This window comes from Pezoporus flaviventris, unplaced genomic scaffold (genome assembly GCF_033815535.1).
Source record: "Pezoporus flaviventris isolate CSIRO_AGI_PZ_B2104156 unplaced genomic scaffold, CSIRO_AGI_Pfla_v1 ptg000045l, whole genome shotgun sequence".
Classification (NCBI taxonomy): Eukaryota; Metazoa; Chordata; class Aves; order Psittaciformes; family Psittacidae; genus Pezoporus; species Pezoporus flaviventris.
Window position 1 is genome coordinate 18,935,916 of NW_026892593.1, and position 11,172 is coordinate 18,947,087.

Sequence of the window (11,172 nt, forward strand, 5' to 3'; positions counted from 1 at the left end):
TCATATATGTAAAATTATTCAAATATTTAATTGCTGTTTACTGGTGATTTCAGTGAAGTCAGGCACTTACTACCTTTGAGCATAGACTGATAGCACTGAACCAGGCTTATTGCTTTTGAAAATGTTATTAGTTGTCTGTACTTTAAGCCCTTATGTAATTTTATAAATCTCTCCCTTCAAGGGTTAGAAGGTTAAGGGATCTCTCTCTCTTGCATTTCTGGACACATTTAATTACAAATACTGGACATTTGATTTTATGACTAGGTAAACTAAAACACCCCTAAAAATATCCAGCTAACTGTGAGACAGAATAAACTGCCTCTGCTGGCTTTGTTTGGACAGGGACACATCTGGGACACTGGTACCAACTGTTGGCTGTCTTTTTGCCAGTGCTTACCACTGGCACCTTTTTTGGGGAGCAGCATCCCATTGTGACGGGCTTTCAGTGAAGTTTGGCTCAAGTTAAGGGTGCGCAGGACACCAATGCCAAAAAGTGCTTGGCTACCATTGCCGCACTCAGCTTCTTACCCAGTGTCATATCCACCTCCCTCAAGCTGTGGGGCCAAATCCAACCTATGTCGCTTATTTTGCTAGGAGGCATCAGCCTGCCTGCTGCTGAATTGCCAACACAACCCACACTGCCCAACCATATATATATGTGTATATATATATATAGTATATATATATGTGTTTGTGTATATATATATATATACACAGTAGGAGTGTCTCTGAATAACATATGGACAACCTGTGTGTGAGTGGCATTTATGCCATGCAGGAAAGGACAGTAGGTGTGCACAGCTTTAGGGTGAAATAAAGGCCAGTCCTGTGAATATCAAGGCATTTACAAATCAGCCAATGCCAATGTGAAGTTTGGACTAGTGCTCTGCTTTCATTGGGAGAAAAATCAGGTATTTAACAATGTTATAAGGAAATTTTGCAATAAGGTTGGAGATTCAGGCTGAGGAAGAGTTAATGATTCTTAATCTAATGCAAAATATAAGAAATTAAAGATAACCCCCATTCATTTTCCTTAGGTTTTCTAAAGAACCTAAAAGTCCATTCAAGACACAACATGTTACAGCAACACTTCCGCATTCCCACAGATATTTAATTCCATGGGTAAATGCAAGAAGTGTGCACTTCAGTAACATTCTCTGGATGTACCTGGTTTGTTCAGTCCTAGCTTTTAGGCATTATTGCAAGGAGCTCCTGAGAATACACTCAGCATACTTGGCCTTTGCACTTACATAGCTGAGATCTTACTCTAGCAATGGCTATGTTTACAACACAAAGATGCAATACAAAGATAGAAAATGTGCTTAAAGCTCAAAGCCTGCAGCATTTATAAGCTTATCACGCTCAGGGCATAGTTTTGGAGAGATAAATGTTTTATTAACAACTCACAAAATCAGACCTGTGGCTCCCAACTCTTGGTACTTACAAACAGAAAAGCTGGGCTGACTCGCTGAACATACTTCCTTGAAAATAAGAGTCACCAGGCCTGAGATGCTGCTGTCTGAAGAGCTACTTTACTCAAAGGCCTTTTCCTATGTTATTTTGCTGTGATATTGCCATTATTTTGGCATCCCTTTAGAAAAAATGTGGATTCATTTTTTTCAGAACATAGATCAATTTGCATTGTCACACCCAAGGGAGCTGGCAATCTCATCACACAGGAAGAGAATAAATAACAGACCTCTTTCCTGGTTGAACAGAGGAATGAAGCTATATTTAAAGTGCAAGGAGGAAGAAATGGAATTTATTGTTCAGCTCCATGCAGAGAGGAGGCTGACTCACAGGCCTGTGCAGCTAACAGCATTTTCAAGCAACAGCAGGAGATAAATGAATAAGATGAAAAAAGCATCAATTTATGTTGACTAAAGAGAAAGCAAAAGAACAGCCATGGCTTCCCACATACTTCTGCAAGGCAACTCTTCTGTTTCTATTGTACAGGCAAAAACCAGAAGCTGTACAAGAAGGGCCTGTAGCTAAATTGTATCTCCATAACTTTCATAGATTTTTCTCACATGGCATGAAAACAAGCAGGATCGTAGAAAACTCATGAGATCAGGTTATTTCTACATATGGAAGAAGAAGATTTTTCACTTCCACAAGAAGTACTTTTGGAATCTAATAAAAAAATTATTAACACTTGAAGAAACTGTTTGTGGAAAACAAGTCCTTGCTTATCTCTGTACATACATATATACATACATATGTAATAAATATATATATACAGAAATCCCAATCAGAAACCCACTGCTAACAAACTCCACTTCATCCTTGAGATGCATTTTCTAAAGTCTGTACTTTTATCCATAACATGGATGAGTGGGGAGGCTAACAATAAGCTATGCATAAAACCAAGAGATATTCTTTCATGAAATTATTTAGCTTTTTTCTTTCTTGAACACTAAGGCTCATTAAATGTTGTCAGAAAGTTGTTTGTCAGCTAGTAGAAATAGGATAAATACAGATATTTGCAGAAGTGTTCACTTTGGTCATGCCCCTTGGCCTTTTACAAGCTCTTTTGCCAGAGAAGTGAAAGAGGAAGGACTCAAAAGTGCTGAAGACGAAACAGGGATGGGGGAACTGTGAACCAGCACCCAGAATCCACCAGCACTGCACCCCTTCATTACACCATGCTAAACCAGAGAGCAAACGGGTGCTGTTCATAGCACCCTGTGGCACCTGTGCAGGAGTGGTGGTGCTCAGCAGACCTGGCACCAAACAAGCATCCTTCTAACGAATGAACTTCCTTCTCAGCTTCTTTTCCTTCTCTGTATTATGTTTTTGCAATCCTTTCTGCTTTCTGTCTGAACGAGAACCCACCTTAGCCAGGCAGAGGGCCTTAGCCCTGCTACATTTAGCTTAGCACAGCCAGCGAACAAACAGTCCCAAACAATCAGATCTAGTTCAGAAAAAAAGTTTTCCATGAATTGTAGAGAGCAAAATAAGAGCAAAAAGGCAAATGTTTTTCCTGGCCTGAAGATCACAGTTTGGATCATTTGCTCCAAAAGCTACCCAGATACAGAAGCTGTATTTTCCTGCCTTTGCTGTTCCTTCCTCCTTCCCCTTCCTACCAGAGGGCTTTGTTTTGCTTTACAAGGAAATATGATTCAATTTTAAGTGTGAAGAACAAAAGCCACTGTCTGAAATCAACACTTTTTTTTTTCTTTCCACAGAAGAAGCATTAATTATGACTTAAAAGGCTACCAAATGAAAGGGCTTTTCCTTTAAAAATATGGAAAAAAAAAAAACCAACCCAACCCAAACCAACCATATTATAGAGTGGAACTATTTTAAAATAGGTGTGCTGAGGTTTTTAATGAGATTTACACAAATTACATCTACTTCTTTGAAAATTTTGCCTTAATTTTGAAGCTTCTTCTGTTTTCCTTCTCCCTTCTCTCTATTCATCTTCTTAAAAAAAAGAATAAATCATTAAAGTTTATTTTAATAAAAGTGAAATGAATTTTGCTTCTTACATACCTAATAAAAACTAAGGGCCTTGCAACATCATCTCAAATCCAGATTTTTGGGCAAATCAAGGAAGTAGTGCAGTCAGTTTGTGTCTCATCTTTGAACTGATTTTCCAAGCACAGGCTGCATATGCATATGGGGAACTCCCACAAGGAACCAGATTACTTGGGTATCGGGCAAACACCCTGTGTGAATTAGGCTGGGACACATCCTTAGGCTTGCAGGTTGCCTAAACAAGCAAGGTGTGGCTAGGTTAATGCTTGAACTCAGTGATCTTAAAAGTCCTTCTCAAATGGTTCTATGGAGCCATCCTGAGTCACGCAAAACCCCACACTTACTTACACAATGTAAAGGATGCCTCAGTAACATGCCTCAGGTGGTGAATAACCTGTTCCCTACAGAATTAGGGGTTACCACGCAGATGACACCGTATCACCTGGGCCAGGCAGAAGCCAAGGTGCAAATGAAGGGTTACCTTGAGACAATGACTTGCTTTGTGAATCAGAGATGAACTCATGCTTTGTCATCCAGCTATTAATATTGGGGTTTCTACATTTCAGAAGAGTCCATTGAGAAACAAAAATACTTTAAACTATTTAAGTCATTCACACTGCTGTTCCTAATCATGTGAATGGAGACAGTTTCGGCCTATGCTCTCAAGTAAAACTCACAAGACTGCCTGAGAGATGTAGGAGCTTATGTGTTTTGACTTTCAGTAAGAATCAGGCACACAATTCATTTGAATAAAAGGTTGATTTTTCCACCTTAAATACAGATTACAATTTGCATGATAAAACACAGAATTACACTTCTATTCTTAGTAAATGAAGACATATTCTCATCATGTGTTAGACTAGCGATGACACATGGTCAAGTTTGCCCAATGTTTTTGCATCATTAGACACTATTTTTGGGATACTTGAACCCCAAATAAAAGCAGGGTGATGCTGTTTGGCTCCCCTGCACTTCCTTGGGTGCCTCACAGAGGAAGCAGCTACTAAATGAGTGCAATGAGAAGCAGAGAGGGGAAGTAACCAGGGAAACAGGTAGGAGATGCTGCTGTATGTATGGGAGAAGGTCAGGGCAAAGGCCAGGGCACTCACAGGCACCAAAGTGGGTGAGCAAAGGGGAGCCCAGGATGGGCCAGAAAGCTGCTAAGGGGCTGCCTCTTTTGCCATCTCCTAGTCTTTCCATATCTGACTTCATGATAATCTTACAGCTGAAGTGTTATATAAAACCATACATTTGTTTCTTACTCTTTCATGTTTTCACCAATAATGAGGTAAAAATAACAAACAGCAGCTACCATCCCAAAAGTTCTTCCAAAGTGACTATAAAAAGACACTGAATGTTCTGGTTTTTCACTCTTTCTATGCATTCAGTTTAGAAGTTACAAGTGGTATGTCTTCTTTTTCTAACTGCCAATTTTGTAAATCCAGCAGTAACCTAAAGGAAAGCTGGGAGCTGGGAGCTTTCCACCCGATTGATCATCCCGGCAGTGAAGGCTCACAGATGTGTTCTTAGCCACGTGTTGGCAACCCTGCTCTGTTTAAATTGCCGTAGTATCTGTGCGGACCACCCATCTTTAGTACATTGCCTTAGATATAATGCTTTGACATTCACTAAATAATTGTTTTTACCATGTGCAGAAAGAAACAGAAACCCACTCGGACCGAGTGCTGTGACTCTGAAGAGCCAGCAGTGACAGTGTGCACTAAAAAGCTGCTTCTGTCACACAGATTAGAGAAAAAGTCCCTGAATTCATGAAGGACGTGTCTTACTCTTGTGCAGAGGGACAGCAGAAGAATCATAGGTCATTTAAAACCCATTTAAATACTATTTTTAAGGCACTAGTAGGACTGCTGCACTCCATCACCCTTCTCGTGGGGATTAATTTGATAAGTGTTACTTTTATAGTGTTTTCGAAGGAAATTTGTACTTTAAATTGAGGAAGTGGCACCATCTTGTGGGTGAAAACGGAAGTCTTTTCTTCTTTAGTACATTTTTCAGTAAATTTAATTGTTTTTTACTGTTCTCTCATTCCCCTCCTTCCCCCTCCCCCGTTTTTGTTTCTCATTATTCTACAGAGTAGCCTTTTGAGTCTAAAAAACAATCATTATTTCAGAAGACTTTAGGGTAGGGCTGTGCTCTATTACGCAAAAAGCGCACAATACGCTGATAATTTACTGTGCTGCATAGATTTTGGAGACATCAGCTGTTATCTGTGAATGATTTTTGAAAAACCCTTTACAGCTTAGCCCCAGAAAACAAATAAAAAACCCCAAGACAACGTAAAATATGTTTATCAAGAAAACAATGGCTACATTTGCAGTGGCAATGTCTGAGTCCCAGAATTTAATGAAAGGGATTCAAGCCCACATACAGAAGACTTCAATTTGGTTAAAAGCAGAGAGCCAGGCCTTCACTCTGAGAATTATCAGGATGCAAACTCATTTTTCTCAGTCTTTCCTTTTTTAAATACCTCAAATTCTGCTTCTAAAGGACCAGTCAGGCTTGTCAGCAACCTACTGTGGAGATAGAAAAGACCAAGGACAGTGTTGATGATAGCGTATCACCAGCTTGTTTCATATGCAAACAGCTGTAGGGCTAAGAGTAAAATATGTGGTGCTCGAGCTCGTTTATTTCAAGGCATGCCCATAATTACTGTCAGTCATCTCAGTGGGATTCACTTCTCTTTATATCACCAGTATACATATCTATACCTGAACTGGTCACCAAAGCTCCTTTTCAAGTCACTAAGGATTAATAGTTCCTTTTATGGTGCAGTTTATCTCACCATATACCAGATATCTGAAATAGAACAGCTGACTCATACCTTTAGAGTGCTTATTTCTCTTCTTTGGTTATAAAGGGAAAATGACGTGATTAGCATAGATGTAGCATAGATGTAGATAGCTCCTGGAGCGATCTGCACAGTCAAACAAATCCCACCCCTTGTGCCTCATGGAAATGACATTATCAAGAGTTTTTTAAGGCCTGTGTATGATATTTAATCCAGCACTCCAAGTGACTATCTTAAATACAGACTTCAAGAACAAGCTCTAATGATCAAAACTGAATTAAGAGCCATTAAAATAGCTTAATATAGGGCTGTGCATGCTGTGTCAGGAGGTCGGCATGATCCTTTGTGGTGAACCTATGAGAGGAACTATGTATTACAGCTTTACATTCAGAGGCGCTTTCAGTTCTTTTTGCCTTTGGTAAGTGAACACACAAAGTGGCATTAACAAAAGTTAATGTGCAAAGGAACAATAACTGCTCTTTTTAATCACTGAAAAACAAGCTAACCCTAAGATATTTGTTGTTAATTACAACTGTTTTTCAAAATCTGTACCAGAGTATGAGCTGGGCTGTAAACAAAAAGCCTAGCACAAGAGTATCCTTCCAAATCAAGATACTCATGCAAAGGATATGGTCCTGCATTGGCATTACCCCTTGTGAGCAAAGCTCAGAGGCCATTTCCCTTTTGCTGAACAGGAGGCTGAAGTTCACAGCACCTGGGTACAGCTGCTTCCTACAACCCATTGCAGGACTGGCTGCTCCCAGAAGTGTGGGGAGAAAATGGGAAGGCTGGTCAGTTTTGCTGCCCAACAGTTCCCCTCACCTGCAAGGTGAGGAGATCATCTCTGGTGATGGACAGGTCTTGTCTATCCTTCTAGTGTGACACAGGACAGAGCCTTCTGCTGCCCAAAGCTCACACAAGAAAACAGACAGTGTCCAAGAGCTTCCACCTTCAGCCTCCTATGCCTCAAAGACTGCCCTTTGCCTCTCACCCTTGTCACCACCAGCTCTGTTTCTCTGCCAGAACCAAGGTGCAAGCTGGCTGGACACACCTGACATCCACATGTTTCTGGACACAGCTCTCAGAGTTTCTAGTTCTTGAAGATTAAGGTGCTAGGGGATTATTCATTTGGGCTTTATGCTGCAACTTACCCTCAAGGAGATGAAGGTTTCCATTTTTGAACTGCTGACTCAGGAAATACTGGGATTCCAGATGGATATCTCTTCTCTGAGATCTACTTACCATGATTTATTCTTCTTTTGAGAAGGGATATTCCAGGGCAATACATGGATGTACATTGTAAAATAATGGCAGCGTTTAATCATGAAGAAGCATAAGAATATAAAGACATATACATATATATATGTATAAAGTTGTAAAGGCAAATCATAAGGAAAAGCTTCCCCAATGTCTTACTTAGCAAGACCATAATTAGCTACCTGATTTATAGAGATTAAACAAAAGAGACTAGAAGTGCACCATACAGCACACCAGCCTGGTTACTCACCCAATGAGGAAAGACATCAGAACCTTTTGCAATAAACTGAGAACAAATATTAGGAAAAATGAAAAATGACAGGAACACAGTATAAACACAATTTGGGTAAGACACAGTGTCTAGAAGTTGAATGTCCAAAGTTTAAGAAAACAGGACAATTCCTAGCCCAATACAAAGCCCTCGTCAAATTTGGGAGTTTGCCCAGGCTCCCTGGCTCTACATTTGCAGGAAGCATTTGCACAGAGCAAAGTCATTATGGAAATAGTGCCTTAGAATCTGATCGACCCTTTGGCCAGTTCTCAGACTGAGTCTCTTTTGATGTTAGGAGCAGTCTGGCCCATTTGAATGTTCGCCACTCCATCCACCTTTTCATATCCTGCTGTGCTTCTTGGGTTGAAAGTGTCACTGAGAGTAGAAGCTGCTCCTGCAGCACTCCAGGACCAATGGCGAGTGTGATGCAGTTGGAACCTGTTCCTAGATCTCTTCTCCTGCCATTGGCAACCCATCATCACAGATGAAAGAAAAAGTCATCATTTCAATGGAAAATCCACTCAACTTTAAACTTTGCTTCATCAGTTTGAACAAAATTTCTAGTGAGACTGAAAGAACCCAGAGCCTGTTTTGTAATTGCAGAAAGCTTGGTCACTACTGTTTGTCATACCGACTGCCATTGTTAATTTTTGTGTTTTCTGCGTGTATTAGAATGAGCAAACACCTTAATGTAGTTTCTCTTTTTCAGCATTTGTGATGGGGTAAACTGAGGAATCATCAGAAACACTGGAAATCAATTTATTATGCTGAAACAGAAGACATCAAACGAGTCATCCAGATCTATCATCGTCAAGATTTATCAATCAAAAAAGATTTATTTAACACGAGCTAATAACACAAGACACAAGCAAAGCAGGAGAACTTGGAATTTCTTCATTCAATAGCCATATATTAAAAAACTCTTTATATTTATTATCAGGTCTTGATAACTCCACTTCTGCCATTAAGCTCAAGAGGGGCAGAAGTCTTCCCAGTAACACATCAAAAAGGGCTTTGATAGAATAGTTTAGAATTTTAATTTTTAAAACAGACAGTGACTGAAAAGAGATTACACAAGGGCTGAGCACTGAGCTATGGCTCACTGGCGTCCCAGGACTATTCCCACACCTTTCATTAGTAGAAATCTCATCTACTTCACTGCAGATAAGTCTACGCACTGGAGAACCAGTCATGTTCACAGTGCATTTACATTCTCATACCTCTGTTGAACTCAGCTTGCACCCACTACAGATCTCCTTGATTCATCGTTAATGTTTACCATAAGAGGAGGTTTACATTTACATACCAGCTGCTTATAAAATCCCACAAGCACATTGGCACTTTGAGAGCAGGCAGTTTTTCACATGATTTTGGTTTCAAATCATCTTCTATGACCAGCAGTGACTTCAAATTCCATGTGATGGAAAGATGTTCAAAGCTTCCTAAGAAAAATCTCTACCTTCCTGGAAGTCCTGCCTGTCCTCAGGCCCTGGATATACAACCTCATCCAGACAGTACAGCTCCATCAAAACTTCAGTTATGGTCTTAGCTGGTGCAATAGTTCCAGGATAATAACTATTTCAAAAGCCAAAGACAAATGATGCTCTTCAAGATTGTTGAAGGCAAGTAGCTCTTCTCTGGGGAGAGTTTTCCCTTACTAGAGTAGCCAGAATGCATCCTTGTTGGAATAGCAGTGCAGGACAAGAAAAATCAGTGATGATATATGTAATAATACATACATATATATATGTATATATATAAACGTGCATATACACATGCACAATTGCTCCCATCTCTGCAATACATGGCAATTTTAATGAATCCAACTGTAAATGAACATGCTGTTTTCCAGATTGTGAGTTATCATGATATATGATGTGTTACACACTTGTAAAGTGCCTGTTTAGCTGTGGGGAGAGGGGTTACTCCCCACTGCAAAAGCATGCTGATCTTAAAAGAATATATTATGGCTGATTAGGTTTATGGACTGCATTGGTTAATAGACGATTTTGTTTCCGAACATTTTAAATCTGATTGCTGGCTCAGAAGCATGTGCTGAAACACAATTCACTTGTGTAGACTGTTTACTTGGCTTTGTTTGTTGCTTAAAACTTTTGGCATAACTTCAGCTATTCAGTTTCATCAAGAGAAAAAAAAGTACAGCAAAGCACAAATGTTGAACTTTTGTATTTTTGAGAAGGGAAAATTAGACCAGCTGACCACTAACAGTAAGCAACTGTTTGCTTTCAATTAACAAAGAATAAATAACTCAAAGAGGTGGAGATGGTGAACCAAATTATTGCTACCAGACAGAAAGTGTCAATAGCAGTACTCTACATCAGCTACATGGCCTCACTGTGTTTCTCTTTCGACACTCCTCTCTTCTGGTAAGCACAGCACCAAGATGTACAGGGTTTGTGCCTGCATGTATAGCTAGCAATCACCTTGAGATGCCCTTCCTCAGGAAGCTAATACCAGTGCCATATCTTAAGTGATCTAGAGGTTGTGATAGCAGAAATGTGAAAACAAGAAACGACTTGCACAGCATTGTGTGCATGACCAACTATCGGCAAAGGAATCATGCTGTAGTGTGTTCTTTATTGAGAACTACACATCACCATGGAGTGTCTGTCCAAAGGTTCACCATGAGCCCAGCCCAGTGACTTGGGGCAGCTTTACAGAAGTGTGATCGTGCACTGGCACTGATGAGTGCTGGCATTCAGTCAGAACGGGAATCTCATGCACTCCCAGCCTGCTGGTGTCATCTCCTCTGCTCTTCCAGAAAGCTGCCCAACACCTTCACACCTCCTTTTATCAGCATTCTTCCTTTGTATCATTACAACATGACCTGCGACCTCTCTAGCTTACTCCTTGGTGTTTATGTGCAGCATCCTGAGTGAGCTGACTGCCCTTTACATTTCCCAATTACTTTTAATACTGGAAAAAATAATTTCCCTTATGCATATTCTGGATTTCTGTGACTATCGGTGCTTGCATTGTTTAATCATTTTTAGCACATTAACATTTTTCACTTACAGATTATTCAGAGGTTATAAGGCCAAAGTCTGCAGTTGCATGAGTATGAACTCAAAATGAAGCCAACTGGATAGTTACGATAGAAAAAATACTGATGAATCCAAAAAGTAAGTTTAGAGGAAATATTTTTTTTAGATTTTGTGCATTAAAAATACACACCAGGAAGAACTGGGTAGTTACTCATACTTTATTGACATACTTGTTTCAAATGCTGCTTGCAAGAACAACCTCCAGCTCTAATGTGATATTGAAAGAAAACCCAACAGTTTTATTTATGTGGTTGTGGCTTTATGCCTGTGGGCAAACACCATTTAGATAA